The sequence below is a fragment of the Leptonychotes weddellii genome, chromosome 11 (assembly GCF_054177405.1).
Source record: "Leptonychotes weddellii isolate Sample4059 chromosome 11, ASM5417740v2, whole genome shotgun sequence".
Lineage (NCBI taxonomy): Eukaryota > Metazoa > Chordata > Mammalia > Carnivora > Phocidae > Leptonychotes > Leptonychotes weddellii.
Window position 1 is genome coordinate 23,382,207 of NC_138379.1, and position 17,595 is coordinate 23,399,801.

A 17,595-nucleotide genomic window follows, 5' to 3' on the forward strand; every position below is an offset into this window, starting at 1 on the left:
ACAAGCAGGGGGGAGTGGGAGAGGGAGAAGCAGGCTTCCCGCGGAGCAGGGAGCCTGATGTGGAACTCGATCCCAGGACCCTGGGACCATGACCTGAGCCAAAGGCAGTTGCTTAACGACTGAGCCACCCAGGCGCCCCCATCAATTTTCTTTAATGATGAGAGTGTGGAAGATTATGGCTTTGATAACTAGTTCTGCTTTACGAAAGCATTCCATATAATGAGCACTGAGAAATGTATGGAATTGTTGGATCATTATATAGTACACCTGGAACTAACCTAACACTGTATGTTACTTATACTTGAATTTTTTTTTTTAAGATTTTATTTATTTATATGACAGAGATAGACAGAACAGGAACACAAGCAGGGGGAGTGGGAGAGGGAGAAGCAGGCTTCCCGCTGAGCAGAGAGCCCGATGTGGGACTCGATCCCAGGACCCTGGGATCATGACCTGAGCCGAAGGCAGACGCTTAACGACTGAGCCACCCAGGCGCTCTATACTTGAATTTTTTTAAAAAGTGAAAAAATAAAATAGCACTTCATAAGTCTTTATCCTTGCAGTGATGTGATAGAATCAGCCTTCAAGAGGACAGCATGGTGTAGTGCCCATGATCAAGAACTCTGGAGCCAGACTTCCTGTGTTCAAATCCTTGTTCTGTCACTGTCTAGCTATGCACCCTTGGCCAAATTACTTGGCTTCTCTAGGCCTCGGTTTCCTCACCTGTAACCTGGGTGTAATGACAATACTTACTTCCTAGGGTTCTTACAATGATTAAGTGAGTTAACATTAGTAATGAACTTAGAACAGTGTCTAACACATTCCAAGCACAAAATTATTTATTAATCAGACAAAAAGAGATTTTTTTTTTTAAAGATTTTATTTATTTATTTGAGAGAGAGAATGAGATAGAGAGAGCACATGAGAGGGGGGAGGGTCAGAGGGAGAAGCAGACTCCCTGCTGAGCAGGGAGCCCGATGTGGGACTCGATCCCGGGACTCCAGGATCATGACCTGAGCCGAAGGCAGTCGCTTAACCAACTGAGCCACCCAGGCGCCCAAGAGATTTTTAAAAAAGATTTTATTTATTTATTCATCAAAGAGAGAGAGAGAGCGTGCACAAGCAAGGGGAGTGGCAAGCAGAGCAGGCAGAGGGAGAAGCAGGCTCCCCCTGAGCAGGGAGTCCCATGCAGGACTCGATCCCAGGACCCTGGGATCATGACTTGAGCACAAGGCAGACGCTTAACCGACTGAGCCACCCAGGCGCCCCAAAAAGAGATTTTTAAAATAAATAATTGATCTACTTCTACCCTCCTAGGTAGTATTGAAATATTATCAGTTGGAACAGGTGGAAAATGTTTTTATGTGGCTCAGCCAAGTTCCAGAATGAATTTAATTGTAATTGCTTTGCTTAATATTGAATGTTTTCAGTTTCAGCTTTCAATCACTAATGACAATCATCTAGTGGATAACTAAGTGTGATGTGTATCGCTCTAAAACTTAACAATGAGGGTCTTTCTTCTTTTTTACAAAGTTTCTCTAAAATGGAAATATCTTTCACATAAAATATTTAAAAAGTGTGTTTATTTAAATATAGTCAAAACAAAGTGTTTTAAATTTTTTTGTACATTTTTTCTTTATGGACTAAGACTTACTAATATATTGACAACACCCAAAAAGGGAATGATTTAAAACAAATCATGGTACATCCTTTAAATGGTCTACTATGCAGCTGTTTAGAAGAATGCAGTAAATCTGTATATACTAATATGGAACAGGCACCCAGCTATATTTTGATAAAAAAGGAAAGCGTAGAACATATGGTATGCACATATATGGTTTTGTAACGTTAGCTCAGAATAAGGTACAAATAAAAAGCAACTTCATTCTTTCCCTTCACTATCCCTTTAAACGTGGAGGAAATCTGGGGCACCTGGGTGGCTCAGTCATTAAGCACCTGCCTTCGGCTCAGGTCGTGGTCCCAAGGTCCTGGGATCGAGCCCCGCGTTGGGCTCCCTGCTCAGCGGGAAGCCTGCTTCTCCCTCTGCCCTGCCTCTTCCCTCAGCTTGTGCTCTCTTTCCTTCTCTCTCAAATAAATAAATAAAATCTTTAAAAAAATAAAAAAAAATAAACTTGGAGGAAATCTTATGGAAGATCATAACCCTTTTGGTCATCCTTAGGAAAAAAATTAAAAGTCCCCTGAGCACTTTAATTTCCCATTACAGTTTCATTTCTGTAATTAAGTTGGCCACTCCAGTGAAATAACTGAAATTCCAAGCCTCAGTAAATTAGAGTTCAGCTCTGCTTTGAGCCTGAGGAAAGAGGCAGGCTGGGTAGCTTCTTGGTTTCTCAGCCTTGGTCTTCCACTGCCTCTCCCCTGCTTCTCTAAACTCCTCTAGCTGAAGAGGGAAAAGTAAAAGATGGGGAAAGTAATTCTAGTTGGGGCCTTTTAGGAATAGCAGATTCTGGTTCCGATTCTTGATCTCTTCTATGGTTTTCTCAGAGATCCCCCAACTAGCAACCTCCAACTGCAGTTCCTGAGGTGCGGTTCATGCTTTTCTCTGCCACACCGCTTACACCTCTAACCCTTGGCCCGTGGATGGCTGAGGATGACACACTCTCTCTGTCTCTGTCTGTCTCTCTCTCTCTCGGGGTCTCATATCCCTCCAGGCAGCCCAATTGGGTAATGTTTTTAAGCCAATTTCAACCTGTTTTTTGCCCCTGAATCCACTTAATCCTCATGTCAATGCAGCTCACTCCCAGGAAAGCTTAGCCTCTCCATTCTCGGCCTCTTTGGGCCTACAGCCATAGCTTCTCACATTAAATCTCCCAGCTACACACCAGATATCATTCCATCATATGGAATAGATTAAGGTCCCAAACTCTGAGGGATACTATCTAGCCCAGCCCTAGAAGTGGTCTCTTTGAAGGCTTCTTTTTTTTTTTTTTTAAGATTTTATTTATTTATTTATTTGAGAGAGAGAGCGCGCGAGCAAGCTTGAGGCGGGGGTGGGGGGGTTGGGAGGGTGCAGAGGGAGAAGCAGACTCCCCGCTGGGCAGGGAGCCAGATGTGGGGCTCAATCCCAGGACCCCAAGACCATGACCTGAGCGAAAGGCAGACACTCAACCGACTGAGCCACCCTTCACCCTGGTGCCCCTGAAGGCTTCTTTTTGGTGTGAGGGAAAACACCATCCTCCTGACCCCCATGGGCATAAGGAAAACACACAAGAATAACACAGTCCTTTCCAAGGAAATCCCCCTCTCTGGCCACTTCAGCTTCAGGACTTTATACCCTGAAGAGTGGCCAAGGTTTGCAAAGCCAGTTTTTGATTCTTGCCTTTGTAAGTCCTGTTTGGAAGGTAGGCACTCTCCTTGGAATGTGAGTGTATGTGATAGCTACTGTTTTCTCTTAACCTTTGAGGATACAGCTGAAACTAAGACAGAAAGGATCTCATTATAGCCTCCTATTTATTATGTATCCGGAGAACATCTCTTCAAGGATACCCAAGAAACAGGTGCTTGCCTCCAGGGGATGGAAGGGCCAGAGGAGAGAGATATGAAGGGAGACATTTCCCTGTATACCGCCTGTTGCCTTTTAACTTTTGTACCATGTGCATGTGTTACCTATTCTGTATATGTAATAATCTCATCCCAAGATGCTTCCTCTTGTAAAGTCAGAGCAAAAACACACTGAAGAATGATGTTTGTTTTTTTAAAAGCAAAAGTATAACTCAAGGCGCCAAGTGAAGAATTGATGTAATTATAAAGATTTCCAAGTCAAGAAAGGCACTTTATCTTTGATCCTCCATGCATTTTAGTTCTGTGTTTTGTTTTGTTTTGTTTGGACTAAATTACATTATCTCAATTCTTCATTGCTTTTGTCTGCCTTCTTGGTACCACCAAACTGATAAAGTATGGTTGATTCAGTTTTTACTTAAATTCTGTTTCACATTTGATTTTGAGTCACAGAAGAGTCAAGTTGGAAGGAAACTTAAAAAGTATTCAGCTGTTCCTCAGGTGTCGGATGAAGACACTGAGTCCCTCACAGTATGTCATCAGAGCAAACACATCTTCCAGTTAACCTCCTGGAATGCACGGAAGCCTGCCTGTTCTTCGTCGTGTGTGTGTGTGTGTGTGCGCACGCACATGCATGTGTGTTTTGTTTTCTTCTTTTTTATTTTAAAGCAATTGTTGAAGATAAATGACAGTATCACCGCGTTCTATAACCCAGGGCCAGCCACTGTTCCTGCCACGTGCTATCCTTAGGGTGGGACTCAGTACTTCTCATTATATCTCAAAAGAAAATCCATTCTACAAGGCACTAGAGGGAAAATTTTGTAGAGAAGATGGATTGGAGGATTACATCATATAGCACACAATAAAATTTAATAAAAATCCCCATTAACCAGCTCTGTTCTCTCCCCAAGTTCATTGCCAGACACCAGCTATCTTTTCTCCCTTCTAGCCCTTTTTTTTTCTCAGGCAGACTTGTAAGGCCGCACCTGGTTACAATTAGCTGTACAGCCCCTGGGATTTTCCCTCTGAACTCCTAAATCTCTCTTTTTTTCTCCCAGAGAGCAATTCAACTTGTTTCTGGTTTCTTCATTTTTGCATCTTCACACCTGAAATCCTGTTTGGCTAATAACGCACTTCCATTAGAAGCAAGCAAGTAGTAAACAACATGTTTAAATCTTCTTTGTCTCAAAACAATTTCTTTTCCTCTCCAATTCAGGAAAGCAGCCGTAAGTAAACATTGAATCCAGATTTATATCATTAAGGACATTTGGTGTCACAGAACCCCAGACAATTAGACGAATAAAGACCTCAACTTAAAAGATGAAGAAACTGACCTAGAACAAGATGCATGCAAGATTGTTAGTTATCATCCAAAATCTGTTTGCTCATTATCCATAGTGATGGATTTATAGCTTGGCGTGGCCTCGTGACTAAACTGTCACCAATGGAATGGAAACAGAGTTGCCTTGTGCAGCTTCCAAACCACTTGCTTAAAAGGAATTTGCTTGTTCTGGGCACCTGGGTGGCTCAGTCGGTTAAGCGGCTGCCTTCGGCTGGGGTCATGATCCCGGAGTCCCAGGATCGAGCCCCAGATGGGGCTCCCTGCTCAGCGGGGAGTCTGCTTCTCCCTCTGACCCTCCCCCCTCTTGTGTTCTCTCGCACTCTCTCTCTCTCAAATAAATGAATAAAATCTTAAAAAAAAAAAAAGGAATTTGCTTGTTCTTCCCTTCCTCTCTTTCCCTGTCTGTTGAGCCAGAAATCAGGCTTGACAGCGACACAACTCAGACCATTCAGACAAAGCCACCGCCCTAGCATCATATTACTCTAAGTGTGGCCCATGGGCTAGTAGCATCAAGCCTCAGAACTTGTTGGAATAGGCCCCACCCCAGATATACTTCGTCAGAGTCTGCAGTTTAATGAGATGCCCAGGTGATTACATTTATATTAAAGTCTGGGAAGAACTACTTAGAAGATAGCAGAGCCATGAGACGGAAGGAATCAGGGTCCCTGATTGTCAGGAACTGAACTACCCTGAAAGCCACCAATGTTCTGCCCAGCCCATTGGCCTCTTTTTTTGGTGGTAAAAAAATGCACAACATAAAATTTACTATCTTAACTATTTTTGAGTGTACAGTGCAGTGGTGTTAAGTACATTGTATTGTGCAACCATCACCATCATCCATCCCCAGAACCCTTTTGATCTGGCAAAACTGAAACTCTGTATCCATTAAATAACACCTCCCCATTCCCTCCTTCCCCCAGCTCCTGGCAACCACCATTCCATTTTCTTCCAGACCCACCTACTTGTGGACTGTTAAGAGAGAGAGAAAAAACCTTCTAATTTATTTAAGCCACTGTGTTTTGGGGCATACTGCTCAATTCCCCTCCTGTAGGACTAAAACACTCATTTCCTCAGCTGCTAACAGTATTTGCATACGTCAGCCTTAGCTCAGCCCCTCTCCAGAAATTGCCCTTGGCAATTCTGGGTGAGAATTTGGGTGAGATAACTTAACCAAAGTCTTTCTAGGGTCAGCCATCTTATAATCAATGAATTCAGGAGTCAAGAAGAGTACCAGCCCCCTTGCCCCAATTTGAGACAACTCAGAAAAGTCATTCCAACTACAAAGCTTCCCTGGGGTTTTTGTGACTGTATCACAGTTATACTTTTTCCTCTGCCTAATTCTGCTTCCTCTACTCCCCCCTGGGGTTGATCTCATGAATACTCCCCAGTATGGCCTCATTTGGTATCCTTGGCCTAAGGATAAGAACTATCATAATAGGGGAGGCCATGCCTCTTAAACTACCAGCCAAAATAGTAAATAAAAAAAATCACATTCTAGGGTTAATGATAGAGATTGTTGGCCTTATAAGGCCCCTTATTTTTCCCTTTTAAAAAATTGAAGTATATATCACTTCTCAGCCTTTTGGTTAAGATCAAGTGTAAAAAACTGAAGTATAATTAATATACAGTGGTATATTATTTCAGGTGTACAATATAATGATTCAACAATTCTATACTTCACTTAGTGCTCATCAAGATAAATGTACTACTCTTAATCTTTTTTATCTATTTCACCCACCCCCCCACCCAACTCCCCTCTGGCAACCACCAGTTTATTTTCTGTATTTAAGAGTCTGGCTTTTTTGTTTGTCTCTTTTTCCTTTATTCATTTGTTTTGTTTCTTAAATTCCACATATGAGTAAAGTCATATGATATTAGTCTTTCTCTGATTGACTTAATCTCACTTAGCATTATACTCTCTAGATCCGTCCATGTTGTTGCAAATGGCAAGATTTCATTCTTTTTTTATGGTTAAGTAATATTCCATTGTGCATATATACCACATCTTCTTTATCCACTGATCTAGGGTGAATATTGGCTTCTGATACAAGAAAACTAAAGGGACTCCATGAAAAATTGCTTTTTTTCTTCTATTCTTGCTAGGACCTTCTATTCTTGCTAGGACCTACACCTTCACCTTACACATGCCTTACAGAACAGATAGTTAACTCCTTGGAGTTAATGATTTCTGTGGATTCTTTCAGCACAATAGGTAATACCTAAGCAGTGACCAGGTAGGGTGATCATGAACATTTTCCAAGACCACTGACTCACCAAGACCCCTGACTTCAGGGCATGAGTGACTTATGAAGGACAGCTAAACACTCATCTTTGTTCCTGGGTGACTGAGAAGATGCTTGCACTGGACCACAATCCTCAATAAAAACCCCAGACTCCAACCAAGAAGAAGACTCACTCTTCTTTCCTTTTCACGTCTCCTGATGCTGTCTGTATCTTTACTCTCTCTATGTCTTCAATAGATTCTGCTCTCACTTCCTCTCAGTTTGCATTTGATTTCTATCTTGCCGAAAGCCAAGAATCCTCTTAGCTTGTCTTGCAGGCCTCCCTCTGGGTCCTTGGAACCAGCCAGTCTGCATCACTTCCATATCTCGGCTATTGTAAAAATGCTGCATTTGAATTAGTGTCTCCATTTTCTTTGGGTAAATACCCAGTAGTGGAATTACTGGATCATATGGTATTTTTATTTTTAATTTTTTTTAAAGATTTATTTATGGGGTGCCAGGGTGGCTCAGTACTTAAGCATCTACCTTCAGCTCAGGTCATGATCTCAGGGTCCTGGGATCAAATACCATGTCGGGCTCCCAGCTCAGCAGGGAGTCTGCTTCTCCCTCTCCCTCTGCGTCTCCTTCCGCTTGTGCGCTCTCTGTCTCTTTCTCTCTCAAATGAATAAATAAAATCTTTTAAAAAATTATTTTTAAAAAGATTTATTTATTCATTTGAGAGAGGGAGAGAGCACAAGAGTGGGGGAAGGGGCAGAGGGAGAGAATCTTCAAGCAGACTCCCTGCTGAGCATGGAGCCTAACCTGGTGCTCCATCTCACGACCTATGAGATCATGACCTGAGCCAAAACCAAGAGTTGGATGCTTAACTGACTGAGCCACCCAGGTGCCCCTTTATTTTTAATTTTTAAAAACTGTTTTTTTTTTATTTATGTAATCTCTTTACCCCACAAAGGGCTTGAATTCAGAACCCCGAGATCAACAGTTGCATGCTCCTCCAACTGAGCCAGCCAGGCACCCCAACTTTTAATTTTTTGAGGAGCCTCCATACTGTTTTTCACAGTGGCTGCACCAACTTGTATTCTCACCAGCCAGTGCACTAGCATTCCTTTCCCTCCACATCCTCACCAACACTTGCTATTTCTTGTGTTTTTGATTTTTAGCTATTCTGATATATAAGGTAATATTTCATGTGGTTTTGATTTGCATTTCCCTGATGATTAGTGATGTTGAGTATCTTTTCATGTATCTATTGGCTATCTGCATGTATTCTTTGGAAAAATATCTATTCAGTGGGAAAAATATGTAGCCAAGAATACTTTAACGAGCAAGGCTGTCATTCAGAATAGGGGAGATAAAGAGCTTCCCAGACTAACAAAAACTAAAAGAGCTCATGACCACTAAACCAGGCCTGCAAGAAATATTAAAGGGGGCTCTTTGAGTGGGAAAGAAAGGCCAAAAGCAACAAAGACTAGAAAGGGACAGAGAAAATCTCCAAAAATAACAACTTTACAGGTAATACAATATCACTAAAATCATATCTAACAGTAATCACCCTGAATGTAAGTGGACTAAATGCTCCAATCAAAAGACATAGGGTATCAGAATGGATTAAAAAAACAAGACCTATCTATATGCTGCGCACAAGAGATTCATTTTAGACCTAAACTCACCTGTAGATTGAAAATGAAGCGATGGAGAACCATTTATCTATGCTAATGGATGTCAAAAGAAAGCCAGGGTAGCCATACTTAGACAAACCAAATTTTAAAACAAAGACTGTAACCAGAGATTAAAAAAAAGGCACTATATCATAATAAAGATGTCTATCCAACAAGAAAATCTAAAAATTGTAAATTTTTATGCCCCCAACTTGGGAGCACCCAAATACATAAATCAATTAATAACAAACATAAAGAAACTCACTGATAATAATACAATAATGGTAGGGGACTTTAACACCCCGCTTCTAGCAAAGGACAGGTCATCTAAGCAGAAAATCAACAAGGAAACAATGGCTTTGAATGACACACTGGACCAGATGGACTTAATAGATATATTCAGAACATTTCATCCTAAAGCAGAAAATACACATTCTTTTCGAGTGCACATGGAAAATTCTCCAGAATAGATCACATACTGGGTCACAAATCAGGCCTCAACAAGTACAAAAAGATTGAGATCATACCATGCATATTTTCAGACCGCAACACTATGAAGTCAACCACAAGAAAAAATTTGGAAAGACCACAAATACACGGAGGTTAAAGAACATCCTGTTAAAGAATGAATGGGTTAATTAAAGAAGAAATAATTTAAAGAAGAAATAAAAATTACATGGAAGCAAATGAAAATGAAAACACAATGGTCCAGAACCTTTGGGATGCAGAGGGAAGTACATAGCAATACAGGCAAACCTTAAGAAGCAAGAAAAGTCTCAAATATACAATCTAATGTTACTCCTAAAGGAGTTAGAAAAGCAGCAAATAAAGCCTAAAGCCAACGGAAGAAGGGAAATAATAAAGATTAGAGTGGAAATAAATTATATAGAAACAAACAATAACAACAAAACAACAGTAGAATAAACCCATGAAACTAAGAGCTGGTTCTTTGAAAGAATTAATAAAATTGATAAACCCTTAGCCAGACTTATCAAAAAGAAAAGAGAAAGGACCCAAATATATAAAATCACAATGAAAGAGGAGAGATCACAACCAACACCACAGAAATACAAACAATTATAAGAGAATATTATGAAAAATTATATGCCAACAAATTGGGCAATCTGGAAGAAATGGACATATCCAAGGTCAATTCAGTGGCAAAAACGGAGCCTGATCTTGGATTTCCTGAATGCCAAGTCAGTGCTCTTTTCATTCACCTTCTTTCCATTTCCCCAGTTGTGGGTAAAGGTTTTCCTATTCTCCAGTTAAGGTTGTGTTCTCCATCTGATGTAGTAGTTATGAGCTTACGCTATGGTGTCAGAGAGACCTGAGTCTCTGCCACTTCTCAGCAGTGTGTCATTGAGGAGATCATTCACATTCTTTGAGTTTTGGTTTTTTCACATGTACCTACGAATAATAACAATAGTACCTGTTTCATGGAGTTTATGTAAAGATTAAATGACATAATATTTAATATGTAAGATAAAACCCTAGGACATAAGCTTCAATAATGTTAACTGGCCTTATCATTTTTTTTTAAAGATTTTATTTATTTATTTGACAGAGAGAGAGACAGCAAGAGAGGGAACACAAGCAGGGGGCAGTGGGAGAAGGAGAAGCAGGTTTCCTGCCTAGCAGAGAGCCTGATGTGGGGCTCGATCCCAGAACCCTGGGACCATGACCTGAGCCAAAGGCAGACGCTTAATAACTGAGCCACCCAGGCGCCCCTAATTGGCCTTATCATTATTTCTGCCTGGCTTCTGGAGATCTAACATCTTTCTTTGCCTTGCTTTATCCTCAGCTTTGGCTTCTCATTCAGACTGGGAAATTTGATTCCTGAGAGTTCATTTTAATCTGCTTACTCAAGCTCAAAGTGTTGACCAGCAAATGGAAAGAACACTGTGATTTGCCCTGGTACACACCATAGAGGCATTTCCTTGCATCTCATAGTTATTCAATACGTAGCCACAACTGCATACATAATTACATAAAATGGAGGACCGTTCATTCGTGCCTGAGGTATCATTAACACCATGTGATCAGGAAGACAGTTTTTCTTTGTTGTTGTTGTTTTTAATTTGTGGTTTATTAAAAATATGGAACGCTTCACGAATTTGCATGTCATCCTTGTGCAGGGGCCATGCTAATCTTCTCTGTATCGTTCCAGTTTTAGTATGTGTGCTGCCGAAGCGAGCACGACAATTTTTCTTTGAAGGCAGTAGTTCTAATAGGGTTATCCCTCTTTTACAAATACAAATACTTTATAACATCTCCTTTATTATCCTGAGATAAAATTCATTAGTACAATAAATCATTTACACATATAATAAACAATGAAGGCCCCAACTTCAACATAAAAGAGAAATGAAGGGAATGTATTTTATAATAAAATGTGTATTTCAGGGGCACCTGGGTGGTTCAGTCAGTTGAGCATCTGACTCTTGATTTTAGCTCAGGTCATGATCTCAGGGTCATAGGATCAAGCCCCATGTCAGGTTCTGTGCTCAGCACAGTCTGCTTCTCCCTTTCCCTCTGCTCCTCCCCCACTCTCTGTCTCTCAAATGAATAAATAAAATCTTTTTTTTAATAAATAAAATCTTTAACAATATATATATTTCACTATATCAGTGCTCAGGCATGACTACATTATGGGGCCAAGAGTCAGTTGGAGGTTTGCAGCTGTGCATAGAAACATGCATGTCATTAGTAGCTATAAACGCAGACGGCTAGAGTTGTGTTGAAATGGTGATTTGAATGTTGAGAAAACTGTGACTATCAGTGATTCATTTTTTCTGAAATGATGAAAAATTTGCTGCAAAATTTCAAACAAACCAAAATACAGCCTTCTTTTCCTTTATCTGCAAGGTGTGTTTCTAGAAAGTTCAGTGTGTATTAGAATTGGGGGGACACTGTATTTATATGAAAAATGAAGGTAGGTTGTAGGCGCAGGTAATTATGAACAGGTTGTTCACTGATATATCTGGAGAGACCTCAAAAGTTGTGAGGGACCAGAATAATTCTTTGGAGTGGACAGCATCCTTGGCAACTGTCCCTTAAATCCCAGCAGGGCTTCTAATCATTATCACATGTGAAGATTCTCCCTCAGAAGCCAAAATGCCCCCGGAGAAGTTCCACCTGCTTTGAGAACCACAGCCTTAAAGAGAATGTCATTATTATGTATGGTTTTATTATACCAGGGCACTGGCACTCAAAACTTCCCAGAAATTTTTTCTTCAATATAATCATTATTTTACACCATGTATCACCATTTTACAAATGAGGAAACAAGCTCATAGAGATTAAGCCACTTGTCCCTGGTTGGCCTTACCCAACCCTGCTCACTACCACCGGGAAACTGTAGGGTCTCTGACCCAGGGCTCAACAGCGAGATTGCTCACCTCCATCTCCTGGAAACCCCGTAAGTTCTGGTTCTCGGGACTCTACTGAGCTGCCTTGCTGGTGCAATTTGCCTTTCCTCAGACCCTCTCTGAAGGCATCTGCCCCTGCCGCCACCCTCCCTGCCTCATTTCCACGGCCACTAGCTGCTCTTCAGGTCTTCCCCAGGGTAGCCTGGCCGAGGTGGCAGAAGGGTCCTCCCCTTTCCCACCTTCTGTTACTAGGTCAGAAAGCCCAGTTCCAGTTTCCTGAAGAGTTTCAAGGGGGCAGTAACTGATTTGATTTGGTCTTTATTCCAGGCCACTCTCCCTGGGAGTCTGATGTGGGCACTTGGGGCTGGCCTGGAAGGCTCTCTGCCACCCCTTACTTAATAATGTCCTTCCCTACCCTATACCAACCATGCTTTCCTCTCCAAGTGAACCCTTGTTTCAGTTGTTTGTATGGGAACTTAAAAAGGGGGGCATTTTTCAGCTGCTCCTTAGGGGGACCTCAGCAATGGTTTCCTAATATTAACCTCATGTGGAATAGAATACAAAATATTCATGAGTATTTGGGATAAAGCTCATGACTTAGAGAGATTCCTAGCTCCTGGGTATTCTGTATGTTCTCTCTCCTTTCCCCTTCCTCTCCCCTTCTCCATCCCATCCTCAGACTATCAAAACTGTACATTCACTTCCCTGTTTCAGGGATAAAAGCTAGAGCAGCACATCTTCTATATGTTAATCATGTGTTGATGGTAACAATCTACTGATCTCCCCCAACCTTCATTCCCACCCCAAACATGTGTTCTCAGACAATGCCTTGCTTTTCCACTCATTCTAGGGTGACTTGCTCTGAACCTCAGGGCGGGGTCTGACCTTATTTCATATTTATATGATACCGGTATCAAATACAGTGCTGGCACTTAGTAAGTGCTCCATAAATATTAGGTAAACAAATGTATGAATGAATGAATAAATGAAATTCTCACTCTTTTGAGGTCTGGAATGGAAAGTTCTACCTTACCATTAATTAAACACAAATTAAAATAAGGGATATCTACTACCACCATTTGGTTTGGCAAATAATTTTGAGAGGATAAAATACAGTATTAGTAGGGCACCTGGGTGGCTCAGTCCTTAAGCGTCTGCCTTTGGCGCAGGTCATGATCCCAGGGTCCTGGGATTGAGCACTGCGTCGGGCTCCCTGCTCTGCAGGAAGCCTGCTTCTCCCTCTGCCTCTCCCTCTCCCTCTGCTTGTGTTCCCTCTCTCACTGTGTCTCTCTCTGTCAAATAAATAAATAAAATTTAAAAAAATACAGTATTAGTATGGTAGAGGCAGGTGTCCCAGGTAAAGTACTCTGCAAGCACTCTACAGCACTCAGCAGCCCCGGGCTGGGAGAAAGAACAGCAGGCTGATACTCATAGTAAGACTACATTTGTACTGCACTGCTGAGGGGCAGTTTGGCAACATGTACCAATAACGTTTTCATGCTCATGAGTCAATAATTTATCCTAGAGAAATGATTAGATAAATGTTAAAAAATGTGTTAATGGTATCATTATTTATAATGAGAGAACTTGGAAACAGTATATAAAATATGATACTGGTTAAATTAATTATAGCACATCCACACAATGGGTTATTATAGAATTGTAAAATAATATGTTTGAAGAACATTTAATGACATAGGAAAAGATTCCATAATGTATGAAAAATATAGTAGCTACAAAACATTGCTGAAAGAAAATTTAAAAGGCACAAATGAATAGGAAAACATCTTGTGTTCATGGATTGGAACATGTAATATTGTTAAAATGTCAATACTACCAAAGTTGATAGAGATTTAATATGATCCCATCAAAATGTCAGTGACATTTTTTGCAGAAATAGAAAAATCACCCTACAATTCATACAGAATCTCAAGGGACACCAAATAGCTAAAGCAATTTGAATAAAGAACAAAGTTGGAGGTCTCACACTTCTGATTTCAAAACTTACTACAAAGCAGAAAGAAAGAAAGAAAGAAAGAAAGAAAAACAAGTGCTGGTGGGATGTGGTGAAATTGGAACACTTGTCCATGGCTGGTGGAAATGTAAAATGGTGCAACTGCTATAAAAAACAATATGATGGGGGGTGCCTGGGTGGTTCAGTTGGTTAAGCATCTGCCTTTGGCTCAGGTCATGATCTCAGGTCATGGGATCAAGCCCCTCATTGGGCTCCCTGCTCAGCAGGGAGTCTGCTTCTCCCTCTGCTACCCGCCCCCATGCTCTCTGTCTCTCTCAAATAAATTTAAAAAATCTTAAAAAAAAAGAAAGAAAATGTGGTATATACATACAATGAAATATTATTCAACCTTAAAAGGAAGACAATTCTGACATACGCTACAACATGGATGACTCTTTAGGACATTGTAATAAGTGAGCTATGTCAGTCACAAAAAGGACAAATATTGTATGATTCCATGTATAAAGGTACACAGAATAGTCAAATTCATAGGGTACAATGGTGGTTGCCAGGGCCTGAGGGGAGAGAAGTATGGGAAGTTATTGTTTAATGAATCAGATTTGCAATTTGAAAAGAGTTCTGGAGGTTGGTTGCACAGTAATGTGAATATACTTATCATTACTGAACTATACACTCAAAAATAATTAAGATGGTAAATTTTATATATATAAAACATTTTATCACAATTAAAATAAAATTTTTAAAATATTTTATTTATTTATTTGAGAGAGAGTGAGTGAGAGAGAGAGAGCACAGGGGGTAGGTGGTAGGGGAGAAGAGACGCAGAGGGGGAAGCAGACTCCCCACTGAGCAGGGAGCCCAATGCGGGACTCAATCCCAGGACCCTGGGACCTTGACCTGAGCCGCAGGCAGACGCTTACACTTCTGCGCCACACAGGTGCCCCAAATTAAATTTTTAATGAAAATTTAAACATAAAAAATGAAAAGATAAATTGTGTATATATGGAATTATTCCATTTTAAAAATACGTGAAAATAGGGGCGCCTGCGTGGCTCAGTTGGTTGGGCGACTGCCTTCGGCTCAGGTCGTGATCCTGGAGTCCCTGGACCGAGTCCCGCATCGGGCTCCCTGCTCAGTGGGGAGTCTGCTTCTCCCTCTGTCCCTCTCCCCTCTCAAAACAAAAAACAAAAAACAAAAAAAAACCTTTAAAAAGAAAAAAAGTTTGAATGTGTATATGCATATAAGTACATACATAGCATTCAAACCAAACTGTTTAAAGAGGTTTTCTCTGGAGAGGTAAGAGGGATTTGAAGGTAGATGAAGAGTGATTTTTGTATTTTGTTCTGTATATTTCTCTATTGTTTGCACTTACAATGAGAATGTGTTCATGTAATATTTGTGGAAAGATATTTTTATCAATAAGTAAAGACAAAAACATTTTAGGTAATAAAGATGTTTTTTAAATCAAAGAAAGCAATTGGTTTTAGGAGGGAAGATTAGATTTTTTAAAATCAATTAATCTTTTTTTTTTAAGTTTATTTATTTATTTATTTATTTAAGTAATCTCTACACCCAGGGAACCCAGGACCCTGAGATCAAGAGCTGCGTGCTCTTCCGAGGGAGCCAGCCAGGTACCCCTAAAGCAATAATCTTGTCTAAAGTCAAGAGTTCTGAAGACAAAAAAGTCTGATAATATAATAATCCACTTACTATAATTCTCATCAGTCCACACTGTTTTCTCAGCCATTTCAACATACAAAAGTTTTTAGTGATCATGAAGTTGATGGCACTAAGTATCAGCCACCTAATATTTAGTACTTAAGATACATGTTCTTCTATAAAAATGTGATAAAGTTTTAATGGTTTGCATTTATATCAGTTTGGATACTTTCAGCTGCAAATAACCTAACTAAAGTTTACTTAAAACAGTGCTTCTAAGTACCCTATTGGCATTTGGGCAAGACTGTCCCACCCATGGGAGGATGTTTAGCACCCTTTATCTCTAGCACCAAATGCTACTACCTCCACCCAGTCATTAACTAAAGCAAAATTGCCCACCCCACCGCCACCCCCACATTTCCAAATCCTTGTGCAGTACAGCTTCTGACTGAGGACTGCTAGCTTCAAAAGTGAGGACATTTATTACTGTCATTAAGCAAGAAGCTTGAGACATGGTGGTTCTAAGGTTGATGCAGTAGCTCAAAGATGTTATGAAGAACCCAGGATCTTTCCATCTTTTTGAACTCTGCTATCTACAATGTTGATTTCTCACCCTCAGGCTAGCTTCTCATGGTAACAAATGGTTACCTCAGCTCCAGGACTAATGCTCTTAAACAACTGTGTCCATAGGCAAGAAAAGGGCAATTTTTTTCATGGGTCCCATTTTAAAAGGAGAATAAATCTTTATCAGAGATCCCTCTGACTTCCCAGCCAGTCCCATAACCAGGATTGGGTACTTGCCTATGTCATCCCTACCTAGAGAGGAGAAGGGGAGAGTGATATCTGGTACCTGCGGCTTTATAAAAGAGGGCAGCCTTGGTGGTCATAGTGAATGGCACTTGTATTTTAACGTCTTCAGATCTAACTGAAGTGAAAGATTGTCTTCTAGTCAAGAAAAGACGAATGTTCCAATGAAGGCATAGTACTGCATTTTGTTCTGGAAAACACAAACGTTCCAATGACTTAGTGCTTTTTATTCTCTTACTTTGTCATGCTCCACTTCCATTTTTTATGATCTTTATAATCAACTGGATTCAATAAGAACTTCAGAAGGAGGACAGCATGGGAACTAAATGACTGGGGCTCCAGGAAGCCCTGCTTCCCTGGGAGCAGGGAGCCCGATGCGTGGCTCGATCCCAGGCTCCTGGGATCATGACCCGAGCCAAAGGCAGACGCTTAAACTGAGCCACCCAGGAGCCCCGATCCTATAGTCTTATAGATAGGTCTTGACTTGGGATACATTGTATGTCAAAGCCTTTAATTCAATGCCTGGACAGTGGTAAATACTCAATAATGTTAACAACAATGATAATGATAATTTTCATCACTCACCCCTGAGGGCATTGCTGACTCCCAACTTAGCCACCTTATACCTTTAATTCAGCTGAAGTAAAGTTGGGTTTTCCACTATTCCATCTTGATTTTTATTTATAGCACAAAATACTCCAACATTAGAACAAAATTTAAAAAGAAATAAAAGCCTCATAATCTCACTATCTAACTATACTGTTGTTATTTTTCCATGTGTTTGTCTTTTGTCTCTTTTTGAAAACAATTTAAAACAGTTGAATCAGGGGCGCCTGGGTGGCTCAGTTGGTTAAGCGACTGCCTTCGGCTCAGGTCATGATCCTGGAGTCCCGGGATCGAGTCCCGCATCGGGCTCCCTGCTCAGCGGGGAGGCTGCTTCTGCCTCTGACCCTCCTCCCTCTCATGCTCTCTGTCTTTCATTCTCTCTCTCTCAAATAATAAATAAATAAAATCTTTAAAAAAA

General features: G+C 40.6%; 1 long non-coding RNA gene and 1 other non-coding gene across 2 annotated transcripts in view; one reads left to right on the forward strand and one right to left on the reverse strand.

The window, feature by feature from the left end:
- Window positions 1-366: 366 nt before the first annotated feature.
- LOC145716160 (uncharacterized) overlaps window positions 367-17,595 on the forward strand; it is a 74,282-nt gene continuing 57,053 nt past the window's right edge. Inside the window, exon 1 of the long non-coding RNA XR_014138616.1 lies at window positions 367-492. This is a non-coding gene — a long non-coding RNA (uncharacterized LOC145716160). The remainder of the gene's footprint in view (window positions 493-17,595) is intronic.
- On the reverse strand, window positions 10,853-10,959 carry LOC115943209 (U6 spliceosomal RNA). Its single transcript, XR_004077821.1, has one exon. It is a non-coding gene; the product is annotated as a U6 spliceosomal RNA (small nuclear RNA).